The sequence below is a fragment of the Megascapheus bottae genome, chromosome 6, assembly GCF_031878675.1.
Source record: "Megascapheus bottae isolate mThoBot1 chromosome 6, mThoBot2.hap1, whole genome shotgun sequence".
NCBI classification, from domain to species: Eukaryota; Metazoa; Chordata; class Mammalia; order Rodentia; family Geomyidae; genus Megascapheus; species Megascapheus bottae.
In genome coordinates this window covers 1,348,197-1,362,462 of record NC_143514.1, presented here as the reverse complement: position 1 = coordinate 1,362,462, position 14,266 = coordinate 1,348,197, and the positions used below count along the sequence as shown (strand labels likewise).

The 14,266-nt window shown below is 42.2% G+C and overlaps 1 protein-coding gene across 3 annotated transcripts in view; it reads left to right on the top strand.

Moving 5' to 3' along the window:
- Csde1 (cold shock domain containing E1) overlaps positions 1 to 14,266 on the top strand; it is a 44,073-nt gene that overhangs the window by 2,606 nt on the left and 27,201 nt on the right. For all 3 annotated transcript variants that reach the window (XM_090334081.1, XM_090334080.1, XM_090334079.1), the window contains exon 2: positions 9,740 to 10,125. The gene's annotated coding sequence lies outside the window, so the exon portion shown is untranslated. The remainder of the gene's footprint in view (positions 1 to 9,739; positions 10,126 to 14,266) is intronic.

Sequence of the window (14,266 nt, the reverse complement as noted above, 5' to 3'; positions counted from 1 at the left end):
GGGAGACTTTCAGACTTTTATGTGCAGGGTGGCTTCGAACCCAGTCCTCAGGTCTTAGCCACCTGAGTAGCTAGGATTACAGACATGAGCCATGGGCACCCAGCTATATTTTTAATCTTTAAATAATTACTATTCAACAAATCAGTTTATAAGTATTTCACTCCTTTCCTCTTGACCAAAGGTTCTTTTATATTTGTTTGGTCTAACTTCCAGTCTTGGGCCCTCAGGAATTGGTGTGAGCCATCACTCCCAACTTGTTTTGTTGTGTTGGATAGTCTCACTAACTTTTAGTCTCCTGAGCTGTCCTTGAACCATGGTTCTCCTGTTGTCCCACTTTCCCCTTTTAAAATAGAGCCTCACTTGGAAGCCCAAGTTGGCCTGGAATTCCTTCTCTTTCTTCAGCTTCTCACTCCTTAGAGAAGAGGGCTTCTGTGCCCATTCCTGTTAGCATTTTTCATAATAGTTATACTGAAAATTCGTAATTGTGGCTTAAGTGGTGACTTATTAAGTGCCCATCTTAATGTGAGAGCCCTTTTCCCATCACCATTTGATAAGTGCTTAATTGATTGGAAAATTTTTTTTTTTTTTTTTTTTTTTGCCAGTCCTGGGCTTGAGTTCAGGGCCTGATCACTGTCCTTAGACTTTCTCAAGGCTAGAGCTCTTCCGCTTGAGCCTCAGCACCACTTCCGGCTTTTTTCTATGTATGTGGTACCAAGGAATCGAACCTGGGTCTTCATGCATGCTAGGCAAGCACTTTAACCACTAGGCCAAACTCCCAGCCCCTGATTGGAAATTTTTTACTTGTTTGTGTTAGTGGCCAGTTCAAAACAAGACCTTCAAAATCTGATGCTGGTGGTTCATGCATGTAACCCTAGCTACTAAGGAGGTTCATCATGATTCAAAGCCAGCCCCGGGCATGAAAGCCCAAGAGACTCTTAACTCCCAATTAACAACCAAAAAACTGGAATTGGTGCTGTGGCTCAAGTGGTAGAGTGCTAGCCTTGAGCTGAAGAGCTCAGGGACAGCATTCAGGCCCAGAGTTCAAGCCCCACAACTGACCAAAAAAAACCCCTAAAAAACAAAAAAACACTGACATTTTAGTTATTTGTTTATATTTGAACAGAGTCTTCTTGCTCTGTAGTCCAGACATAGAGCTCACTATGCAGCCCTAGGGCCCTTAAACTTGTGATCTTAGCGGTGCTAGTGCTGGTATTACAAATATGTGCTGCCATGCTTTTTATGTCCTTTTATTCTGAAGTGGAATTTTTTGTGAAAGTAAAATGATGGGCAGTTTTCTCACAGCGTACATTTATACTGCCCACTGGTGTAGGTTTTTTTTTGTTTTGTTTTTTGGTGGGTCATGGGACTTAAATTCTGGGCCTGGACACTGTCCCTGAGCTCTTCAGCTAGCTACCACCATACCCCTAGTGCCACAGTACCACTTCCAATTTTCTAGAGGTTAATTGGAGATAGAGTCTCACAGACTTTAGTGCCTGGCCTGGCTTTGAACTTGATCCTCAGATCTCAGCATCCTGAGTAGCTTGGATTGCAGGTGTGAGCCACCACACCCAGTTTTTTTTTTGTTTGTTTGGGTTTTTTTTGTTTTGTTTTTTGGTCAAGTCATGGGACTTGAACTGTGGGCTGGGCATTGTCCCTGAGCTCTTCAGCTTAAGGTACCTCCCTACCCCTTAGCCTGGGCATTGTCCCTGAGCCCATCGTCGGCTCAAGGCTACCGCCCTACCAGAGGAATCACCATACCACTTCTGGTTTTCTGGAGATTAATTGGAGGTAAGAGTTTCCGGGACTTCCAATTGTCCAGGCTGGCTGGCTTGATATCGATCCTCAGATCTCAGCCTCATGAGTACGATTATAGGCATGAGCCACCACAAACGGCTTGTCCTTGAGCTTTCTCAAGGCTAACACTACCACTTGAGTCACAGGACCACTTTCAGCTTTTCTGTGTATGTGGTACTGAGGAATCAAACCCATGGTAGGCAAGCACTCTACCACTAGGCCATCCATACTCCTGACCCTTCACATTGGTTTTGCAGCTACTAGTAGTGAATGGCCAGTTACTTCTACTTCTAAATAACTACAACTTCACAGATCAAATTTGCACCAGAATTATTTCCCATTATTAGTGGAAATCTACCTAAAAGCCTTATTTTCTGCATATCTAGGCATGCATTTCCCTTCCCTACTCAATCTGTCCTTGTTTATACTACCCCTGAAGTGTAGTAGCTACTAAACCACATGTAGCTCTTAGGCACGTAAAGTGTAGTTTCTCTTAATTTTACTGTTTTTGAGTTTAATTTGGCTACTAGAAAATTTTAAATTACAAATGTTCCATTTATTGTTCTTTTTCTTTTTTACCAGTCCTGGGGCTTGAACTCAGTGCCTGGGCCCTGTCCCTGAGCTTCTTTTGCTTAAGGCTAGCACTCTGCCACTTGAGCCACAGCATCACTTCTGACTTTTTCTGTTTATGTGGTATTTAGGAATTGAACCAAGGGTTTCATGCAGGCTAGGTAAGCACTACCACCAAGCCACATTTCCAGCCTCCCCCCGCCCCACATCTATATTCTTGTAACAACATATTGATTTTCTGATGTGTCTGAAGCACTTCTAAACCTTCTTCCCATAGTGCCACTTGCCCTACTTTGGACCATGTATGTGGCAGCAGTTTCATGATGGATACATAATTTATAATATGTTAGCTGTTTAAGTAACAGTGCAATCATTGTTTCTACTAAACACACAAAAAGTTGTTGAATCTGTTTAAACTTTTATTTCTACTTAATAGGTAATAGATTAAGTTATTTAAACATCTAGTCTTAGATTAAGTAGAAGTGAATTACCTCTTACGTATTTCAGTTACAGCAAATGTGTTTCATTTGTTCTTCAGACAAAGTATAATGCATCAAGAAATAGGAACTGTGCCGGGCATAGTGACTCACTCCTGTAATCTTAGCTACTCAGGAGCCTAAGATCTAAGGCTCACAATTTGGAGCAAGCCTGGACAGCAAAATCCATGAAACATCTCCAGTTAACTACCAAAAAGCTAGAAATGGACTGAACTCGGTGGCTCATGCCATAATCCTAGCTACTCAGGAGGCTGAGATATGAGGATCACAGTTCAAAGCCAGCCCAGGCACAAAAGGACCTGAGAATCTTATGTCCAGTTAACTTCTAGAAAACCGGAAGGGGTGCTGTGGCTCAGGGAATAGAGTGGTAGCCTTAAGCTGAAGAGCTCCAGGACAGTGCCCAGGCACAGAGTTAAGCCTCACAACCCACCCAAAAAAAAAAAAAAAGAAAGAAAGCTAGAAATGAAGTGGTATATCCCTAGCCTTCAGCAAAAGGCTCAGGGTCAGGTGCTTGGGCCCTGAATTCAATCCCCAGGACCAGACCGCAAAAGATTGCGCGTGCGTGGGTACGTGTGGTTAAGCCTGATTTTGTGAAGCATTTTAGTTGATTTGTTAACACAAAATGTTTCTGCCTATATTACTTCAGTGCTTGCTGGACCAAGTCTTGAGGAGAGCTACTGATAATTTTAGGGCAAATGCCATGGGAATGGCCATTGGGAGTTCAACTAGAAGCATTAGGTCAAGTCCTGAAACAGAGTGACATAATGGTCGATAACTAATGATACTGATTCCACATTGAGCAATGGAAAAGGAAACTGATGCCTAGTAACTAGGGAGACTTTAATTTGGTCTCTGTTCTTGTTCTTGTCTAGCTTTGGAGGGCACAAAAAGAAATACATGTTTGTTGAGAATGCTAAGGCAGAAAGAAATTGAATGTTAGTAATCTTGGCATGAGTTGACAGTCAGTTTTCTTCTAAATGCCTGACTAATGCCTTTAATTTCTGTCATTGTATTGAAAAACATTGAGTTAACTCTAGAAGTCTCAGAAAATATATATATATTTTTAAGTGGGTCATGGGCTTCAACCTGGCCTGGGCACTGTCCCTGAGCTCTTCAGCTCAAGGCTACCACCCTACCCTTGAGCCAAGTCCCACTTCCAGTTTTCTAGAGGTTAATTGGAAATAAGAGTCTCACGTTCTTTAGTGCCGAGGCTGGCTTTGAACTTTGATCCTCAAATCTCAGCCTCCTGAGTAGCTAGGATGACAGGTGTGAACCACCATTCCTGGCTCTGTTTTTTGTTTTTGCCAATCCTGGGGCTTGAACTCAGGGCCTGGGCATTGTCCTTGAGCTTTTTCAAGGCTAACTCTCTACCACTTGAACACACTTCTAGCCTTTTTTTTTTTCCTGTGTACATAGTACCCATGAATTGAACCTAGGGCTTTGTGCATGCTAGATGTGCACTCTACCACTAGGCCATGTTCCTGGCCTAGATAGGAAGATCTTAATTCAACAACTAAAGTAATCATAATTGTTTAAGTTTTTAGTTTTACAGATCCTCCTAAACCTTTTATTACCCAAGGCTGGGCCTGCAGCACTCCCATTGTGCTTGAGGAGTGTCTTTGTGAAGAAATAACATTGAAGTGCTTAATGTAAACTCTGGATTGAGTTAATCTCCACGTTTTTGTATTTGGGTTTTTGTTTACTTGCTTGCTTACTTGCTAGTCCTGGGGCTTGAACACTTTTGAATACTTTTTGCTCAAGGCTAGCTCTCTGCCACTTTCAGCTTTTCCTTTGTATGTGGTACTGAGGAATCAAACCCAGGGCTTCATACATGCTAGGCAAGCACTCTACCACTAGGTTATACTCTCAGCCCATGCATTTTAGTTTTAGTTCTGTTTTATTTGCCAATCCTGGGGTTGAGCTCAGGGCCTGAGCGCTGTCCTTGGGCTTTCTCAAGGCTAGAGCTCTACCACTTCAGTCACCGCAACATTTCTGGGCTTTTTCTATGAATATGGTACCAAGGAATTGAACCTGGGTATTCATGTATGCTAGATAAGCACTCTACCAACTCTGCCAAGCTCCTGACTCATTTGGGTTTTTTTTGTTTGTTTGTTTTTTGTTTTGTCTGTCCTGGGGCTAGAACTCTGGGCCCAAGGGCTGTCCTTGAAAACTTTCTGCTCAAGGTGCTCTACCACTTTGAGCCACAGCACCACATTCGCTTTCCTGGCAGTTAATTGGAGGGAAGAATCCTGCCTGGCTGGCTTCGAACCATGATCCTCAAATCTCAGCCTCCTGAGTAGGTAGGATTATAAGTGTAAGCCACTAGCACCTGGCTTCTCCACAATTTATAACAAATTTTCTTGACTTTTTTTCCCCATACAGTTCACAGATCTTGTTTATAACCTTGAATTTTTTGTGTCTATAAATAGACTTAAAGTATGGAGGTAAAACCATTAGACTAAATTTATATTTTTCAAAAATTATTATGGTGGAGGGGTTCTGTGCTAGGGTCTGAACTCAGCTTCACATCAGTGATGGTAGTCTACCACTTAAAGCCATGTCCCCAGCCCTTAAAGAAGTTTGTCTTGATTGGCTAAGACTTAGTACAGCTGTTAAAATTGTGACATCTTTTAGTGTGTTGTGCATTAACTACCCCTTTTACTATATTAGTTTATGCTGTGCTGCTGAGCAGCACTAGATCAGATGTTGTACAGGGTATAACTTAAGTTTGTATCTCAGAAATTTGAACTATAATTAGAACAGGTTAAATATGAAGTAAACAGTGCAGAAATGATTTGGTACTAGAAAAATTGGTATTGGCACTAGCCAGATACTGCTGGCTCACTCTGTGAAGATTAAAGTGATGATAGGGCTGGGGTGGAGTAGCTTGGTGGTAGAGGGGCTTGAACTACTTTGAGTGGTGTTTTTTTGGGGTTTTGAACTCCACCTGGGCATTGTCCCTGGAGCTCTTCAGCTCAAGGCTACCACCCTCCCTTGATCCAAGCCCTGCTTCCCCTTTTCTAGAGGTTAATTTGAGATAAGAGTCTCAGGTTCTTTTTTGTGCTTGAGCTGGCTTTGAACCTTGATCTTCAGATCTCAGCCTCCTAAATAGCTAGGATTATAGGTGTGAGCCATCATGCCCGGCTTGAGTGGTGGTTCTTAACCCAGGCTACGAGTGAGAAATGCCTAGGCCAGACTCCAGTGGCTCACTCTTACAATCCTATCTATTCAGGAGGCTGAGATCTTAAGATCCTGATTCAAAGCCAGCCTGGGTAGGAAAGTCCATGAGACTCTTACCTCTGATTAACCACCAGAAACCCAGAAGTGGTGCTGTGGCTCAAAGTGCTAGAACACTAGCCTTGAGCAAAAAAGCCCAGGGATAACGCCAAGGACCTGAGTTCAAGCCCCAGGACCAACCCATACACAAAAAGAAAAAAGCTGGAGATCTAACTTAATGGAATAAAATTAGAATCTCTCAGATTTCATGGATTTGTGTTTGATTAGTATTGGAAGTTGCATAGGTCCTGTCAGTAGCTGGGATTTAAGACCTCTTCCTATCTAGAGTGCTAAAAAAAAAATAACTGAAGGATTTTGTTTTGAATATAGAGCCTCAACTCTGTTGCTTAGGCTAGCTTTGAACTCTTGGGCTCAAGGATCCTACTTCACCTTGCTGGACTTAAAAAGTACTGATGAGAGTAGAGTTTTTGTAGAGGTCATTCTGGTGGTGTTATAGAACAGAATAGCCCGAGTGAACACTAGATATTGGCAGATACATTTATTGGCAAAAGATGAATGCAAAAGATAACTTGGGGGGGGGGGCGGGAGTTTGGCCTAGTGGTAGAGTGCTTGCCTAGCATGCATGAAGACCGGGGTTCGATTCCTTGGTACCACATACTTAGAAAAACCAGACATGGTACTGAGGCTCAAGTGGTAGAGTTCTAGCCTTGAGAAAAATGCAAGGACAGTCCTCAGGCCCTGAGCTTAAGCCCAGGACTGGCTAAAAAACAAACAAACAAAAAAACACAAACAAAAGATAACTTTGGGGGACATATTTGCCGGGCACTGGCACCTGACACCTGTAATCAAGCTACACAGGAAGATTGTTGGTTTGAGCAAAAAGTTCTAAAGACCTTTTCGTACCCAGGATCCTGATGCAAGGGTGGGCCAGTACCTTAGCTGTGGTAGGAAGTATAAATAGGATTCCCCCCTCAGGCTAGCCTGAGTGGGGGGGAAAAGGCAAGAGCCATTCTTCAAAAATAACCAGAGAAAATGGACTGGAAGCCTGGCTGAAGAAATTGAGCACAGTTGGGCACTGCTGGCTCACACCTGTAATTCTAGTTTAGCTACTGAGGAGGCTGAGAACTGAGTGAGGGTCCTGGTTCAAAGCCAACTCACAGAGTGGAAAATCTGTGAGACTCTTTACTTCCAAATATCCACTTGAAAACTAGAAGTGGCGCTGTGGCTCACAGTGGTAGGTAGATAGCCTTTAACGTAAAAGGCCAAGGGATAGCACCTGAGTTCAAACCCCAGTCAGTACTTAGGGAGGGAAGGTTAAAGCTTATGGTATGGAGCATGGAGATGGGAAAGAGATAAAGTAGCGGTAGCTTCATCTTAATCAAGTCAGCTGGGCATGGATGTTGTTTTTTTTTTTTTTTTTTTTGCCAGTCCTGTCTTGAACTCAGGGCCTGGGCACTGTCTTTGGGCTTTTTCAAAGCTAGAACTCTGCCACTTGAGCCACAACAACACTTCCAGCTTTTTCTATGTATGTGGTACCAAGGAATCGAACCCCAGTCTTTGTGCATGTTAGGCAAGCACTTTACCAGAAAGCCAAACTCCTGGCCCTAGGCATAAGATAGTTTTTAAGTTTTAAAGTTTTTCCCAAATGACTTAAATCATCGCGTTGCGACTTACCTACTTAAATGAAGTTGAAAGATCTGACGGTAACTTTTTTCTTATTAGGGCTTTATATTCAAAATAACATTAAGTTTGAAATGTTAGGAACAGAAAACGATTACAAATCATTTGTTAGTTACTGTGTTTGTGTCTGAGAAAACTTCAGTGTCTGAAGAAGTTCAGTAATTTCTGGGCTTTTACTAGTATCCATTACTGGACTTCTACTCCAAATTAAGCCATTAGCTCCAACTTCATACTTATTAGTTATTCTGATGTTTTTCAGAATTAACCTCTCACTCAGTCAACCTTTTTCTGCTTCCCAATTATTGTTGGTTTTGTTGTTCTGTTTGCTTGTTTTGATGCTGATCCTAGGGCTTAAACTTAGAGCAGGGCATGGTCCTGTCAAGGTTAGTGCTCTACCACCTGAGCAGCCATGTTTCACTTCTGGCTGTTATTAGTTGTTTATTGGAGATAAAAGTCTCACAGAGGGGCCAGGAGCCTGGCCTAGTGGTAGTGCTTGCCTAGCATGCATGAAGACCCTAGTTTGATTCCTCAGTACCACCTACATAGAAAAAAATAAAAAGCCATAAGTGGTGCTGTGGCTCAAGTGGTAGAGTGCTAGCCTTGAGAAGGCTCAAGGACAGTGTACAGGTCCAGGACTGGCAACAACAAAAAAAAACAACTCTCATAGACTTTCCTGTCCGGCCTTAGATCTCATCCTCCTGAGTAACTAGGCTTATAGGTATAAGCCACAAGTGAGAGGCCCCAAGTAAATCATTTTACTTGCTATATTTGACAGACTGAGCAGCAGAAGAATCCCTTGAAACTAGCCAAGACAACCAGGGAGACCCTATCTTAAAATCTTAACCTTAAATGACGTTGGAGTTGATACAAAGAAAAAATTATTTTATAAATAATGTAAAGCAGAATTCTGCAGTAGTTTCAAATTTCGTGTGGGTATTGTTTCCATCTATTTACCTGCAGTATTTCAAATGAAATTTGTTTCCTTCAAGTCTCCAAGAGGATTTCAATAACCACAGGGTGAACCTGTGGCTCACACATATAATCCTGGCTACTTGGGAGACTGAGATTTGAGGATTTCTGTTCAAAAGCAGACCTGTCTTCTCTTTCAAAGGTGAAGTCCATGAGACCCTTTATCTCCAATTAATCACTAAAAAGCCAAAAGTGGAGCTATGACTCAAGTGGTAGAGCACCAACCCAGAACAAAAAAAGCCCAAGTGAGAGAGCACAAGTCCTTGAGTTCCATCTTTAGTATGGGAATACATGCACCATGTGGCTTTAGTGCCTATAAGGTAGTAAATAATAAATACAGTTTCTAGTATAATATGTGAGGCTTGGATACCTAGACAAATTAATTTTGGGCATTTTGTACTATGAACCAATTTTCTTCCAGTTGTAATTCAGCATAATTGACACTTCATGTTTCTACAAAACACTTAAGCTAAATCTTATGGTGGTAACTTCATGATTGAGATGAGAAGTCAATAAGGACCAAGTTTGAGGGCTTGAGTATGTGACAGATACCAATAAAGCCAGGCACTGGTGGCTCACGCCTGTAATCCTAGCTACTCAGGAAGCTGAGACCTGAGGATAGGGTTCCATGCCAGCCTGGGCAGGAAAGTCCAATAAATGAGACTCTTATTTCCAATAAACTACTAAGAAAAACCTGAAATGGTATTGGGGCTAAAGTGGTAGAGCACTAATGTTGAGCACAAAGAGGATCAGGGACAGCACCCAGGCCCTGACTTCTAAGTTCCATGACTAGCAGGGACAAAAAGGTAGTTGTCTTAGTTGTCTTTACGTGAGCAGTTGCTTAGTGCTGTCACATGAGAGTGCTTCCACATTCTCTGTATCACTAACTATAAGTCATTCTTGATAATTAAATGAGTTTGTCCTGCTTCCCTATCTCTGTTCCCAATTCTATTGTATAAGCCATTCTTAATGTCCTTATTTTTTGTCTTTAGTATGAAGTGTAACAGAACAGACTTTACCACCTGAAACTGCTGCTTCAAGTTCAGATCAGGCAAGGAACAAACCTCGTAACCACCAACAAGACCAAAGAAGAAGAGTACACCTAAGTTGAAGACACAACACTTGATCTGAAACAAGAAGTTTGTGCCTACTCAACAGCTTTGAAAGAGCACTTCCCAACGCTGCTAGTAGTCTTTGTTTTCTTCAGTGCTGTGCTGTGAGATTGCCCGGTGCAGCAGCAGTTGTATTCGTTATTAGCTTGGTAGATCATTTTCTCTCGCTCTTTTTTAATACTAGCAACTTTCATCCTTTGAAACTTGTGCTGAAAAAGGAAGAATCAGCAGATACTGAAAGTGCAATATTTGATTATCACTGCGAGGTAGGCGTATAGTTTTTCTTTTGAGACATAACTCTGAATTTGGTCATAGTATAAGAATATAAATTTCTGTTCTAAAGCTACTTTGTCTTTTGGTAGACACAATATTTGTGACAAATGAGGATTTGTCATGAAATACTGGTTTGTGCTGATTGGTGTCTTGTGATTTTAAAAGATTCTAATAGTTATTGACCATTCTGGTCTTTCTACCTACATGATGTTTGATCCCAACAGTTCTCTTCATCCCTGCCCTGCCCATATATAAGTTTTCAGAAGAAGGAGCCATCCAGTACTTCTGTGTTGCAACTAGCTGGCATTCATTGCATATTTATGAATGAATGTTTGCATAGATTTCTAGCATTCCCAGCACTAAAATACAGGTATGAATAAGAATGGTGTTAACAGACTTGGGATTTAGAACAATTTGTTACAAAATAACACAGGTTAATATATGCTGAACAAAGAAGTACTCAAAATGTAAGAAGAAGAGCAGTTGCCTTGGAGAGAAACACATCTGGAGATGCATAGTGATTAATTAAGAGAGAATAGTCTGGTTATGAACAGTAGAGAGTACAACTTTGTGATATGGAGAGAGCGACTGGATAATGGACCTGCTGGTGCTAGTTTTTGAAGAGCCCAATATATTTGGCTAAATTCTGTCAGGCAGCCAGGTTGTTAATAAGGGCTAATGAATGTTTCTCAAAAATGAGGTCAGTTGGGCCCGGAGTTTGGCCTGGGGGCAGAGTGCTTGCCTAGCATGCACAAAGACCAGGGTTAGATTCCTCGGTACCACATACATAGAAAAAGAGCCAGAAGTGGTGCTGAGGCTCAAATGGTAGAGCACTAGTCTTGAGAAAGTCAAAGGACAGTGCTCAGATCCTGAGCACTAGGCCTAGGGCAGGGGGAAAAAATGAGGTCACTTTAATAATCATATTTGAAGGAATAGATTGCACATGGGTTAAAAGAAACAAATGAAAGCAACTGGGTGTGGTGGCTCCCGCCTGTAATCTTAGCTACTCAAGAGGTTGAGATCTGAGGATCACGGTTCAAAGCCAGTCTGGGTACAAAGTCTGTGAGACTTGTCTCCAGTTAACCACCAGAAAACCAGAAGTGGTGCTATGGCTTGAGTAAGGCAGTAGCCTTGAACTGAAGAGCTCAGGGATAATGGCCCAGACCCAGAGTTAAAGCCCCATAACCCCCCCCCCCCCCAAAAAAAAAGAAAGAAAATAATTGATAGTGTGTAGATGGAGAAGCAGGTATCTTGTTCTCATTCTTATAGTAAAAGAGGAGTCTTGGCGACCAATTGAATTTGGAGATAAAGCTGGAGAGAATGATTTGTTTATCCAAACTAGAACCATTTGCTCTTTATAGAAATAGCTTGAATAAGAAATGTGGACTAGAAACCTGTCATGAAACTTACATGAATTCATAAGAATTTGAGGTAGAATCTTTTTTTTTTTTTTGGCGGGGGGGGGAGTGGGGTGGGGTGGGGTGGGGGGTGGGGGGGAGGGTGTCAGTCTTGGGGCTGACTGAGGGTCTGGAAACTGTCCCCAAGCTTCTTTTTTGCTCAAGGCTAGCACTTTAACACTTGAGGATCCACAGCCTCACTTCTGGCTTCTTCTCCCTCAGCCCTCTGCTCCCCCCATCATTTATGTGGTACTGAGGAATTGAACCCAGGACTTCAAGCACGCTGGGCAGGCCACATTCTCAGCCAATCAAATTAGAGTCTTAAACACTGCATATTATGGGGCTAGGATTATATGAAACAATTGCTTTTAATCATTGGTTTATAGACTTTTGCATGGGGAAATGTGTCAGTCCTAGGGCTTGAACTTGGGTCCTGAGCACTTTTTCTATCAAGGCCACCACTGTACCACTTGACACAGCTCCAAAAAATAGATAAATAAAAATAAAAAATGTGTGGATATTTTTAGTTATATGATTACTGAAACTTTAGTCCACTCAATACTTGGAAGTTAGTATGAAAAATTACTGCATTCAGGAAGCTGAAAGGAACCTTAGAGGTTCAGGAAAGACAATGTTTGTGGAATACAGAGAGGTTTTCTAAAATGCTCTTTGCAACCTAATTTTTTTTTGTTTTTGTTTTTTTGCCAGTCCTGGGCTTGAGCTCAGGGCCTGAGCATTGTCCTTTGGACTTTCTCAAAGCTAGAGCTCTACCACTTGAGCCTCAGTACCACTTCTGGCTTTTTTCTATGTATGTGGTACCAAGGAATTGAACCCATGTCTTTGTGTGTGGTAGGCAAACATTCTACCACTAGGCCAAACTCCATCCCCTTTTTTGGGGGGGGGGGGTGGATCATAGGCCTTGAACTCCGCCTGGGTGCTGTCCCTGAGCTCTTCAGCTCAAGCTGCCACCCTACCCTTGAGCCAAGTCCTACTTCTCATTTTCTAGAGATTAATTGGAGACAAGAGTCTCAGGTCCTTTTGTGCCCCGGCTGGCTTTGAAGCTTGATTTAGATCTCAGCCTCCTGAGTAGCTAGAATGACAGGCATGGGCCACTGTGCCCTGCCCAGCTTGCAAGGTAATTTTTGTCAGTAGAAGAAAGTATAGTTTAGAATGCACTTTTCCTCAGATTTACAAGAAATCACAAAGTACACACTTCTGATCTTTTCAAGGGGAGGTAAGAGACTGCATAGGTACTGGCTTTTACATTTGAAGAATGTGAGTGAAGTTAAATGTAACTGTACTTGTGAACTGGGACTTAAAATCCAGGCTTTAAAGAATTTGAGCTGATTCCTTGAAAAGAAAGGGTCAAGTTAAAATTGATCTCACAGTTTTTCTGGTTCTACTTTTAATGACTTTTACTTTTAAAAGTTAATAGGTGTGTGGCCTAGTGGTAGAGTGCTTGCCTAATGCACGAAGACCAGGTTTGATTTCTTGGTACACAGAAACAGAAAAGGCCAGAAGTGGCTCTGTGGCTCAAGTGGTAGTGTTCTACCTTGAGAAAAGCCCAAGGATGGTGCTCAGGCCCTGATTTCAAGCCCCAGGACTGGCAAGAATAGTTAGAAAGGGGACTTGGTAGGTATGTTTCAAGATTTTGCCCTGTGTGAGTAGAAGCTTGAATAGATCTGATTGGTTCATTACTGGAGCCCTGGGGTTCTGGCTGAATGAATGTGCATCCATGATTCACATTCACAACAGGACTCTTTTCCATTGAGTTGAAATCATACACTGTGAATGGGTTTCATTCATGTTGCAAAAATATTTGCATGGTTTTTTTTTTTTTTTTTTTTTTTTTGGCCAATCAGCCTCCTTAGTAGCTAGATTTACAGGTGTGAGCCACCAGCACCGAGCTTGCACATGTACTTTCTAATGACTATTTGCCATTATACAATTTACCATTACTGGGTACCTCCAAGGTGCAGGTCTTGTGGATGCTAGGTGGAGTATAAGCATTGGGCAGCAGCCTCAGTCTCTCTGTCACATTCTGCATCTCAGAAAGGCCATGTCAACTTCCTACCATAAAAATACATGGTAGATGGTTCTTAATTATGATTTTGAGGTGCTAGTACTAAGTTTCTTTATCTTTACTAATTACCTTTATTTAAATGTTTTGGGGGTGGGTTGTCATGGGGCTTGAACTCAGCCTGGGCACTGTCCCTAAGTTTTTCAGCTCAAGGCTACTGCCCTACCCTTGAGCCAGGCCCCACTTCCCATTTTCTGGAGGTTAATTGGAGATAAGAGTCTCAGGATTATAGTTAGGATTACAGGCATGGGCCCAGCCTAAAATTTATTATTGCCAAAATTGGGATTTCTTTTCTTTTTCTTTTTTTTCCCAAGCCATGGGGCTTGAGCTCAGGGACTTGGGGGGCTTTCTCAAAGCTATCTTCTCTACCATGTGAGCCATGGCACCATTTCCAGCCTTTTCTATGTATGTGGTGCCAAGGAATTGAACCCTGGTCTTCATGCATGCTAGGCACTCTACTGCTAGGCCAAACTCCTGGCCCCTTGATTATTTTTCTTTTTCTTTTTTTTTTATTATTTGGTTGGTTGTGGGACTAGAGCTCTGGCTGGACACCTGGGCACGGTCCCTGAGCTCTTCAGGTGGAGGCTATCATCCTTCCCCTTGAGCCACAGCACTACTTCCCATTTTCTACTGGTTAATTGAAGGTAAGAGTCTCAT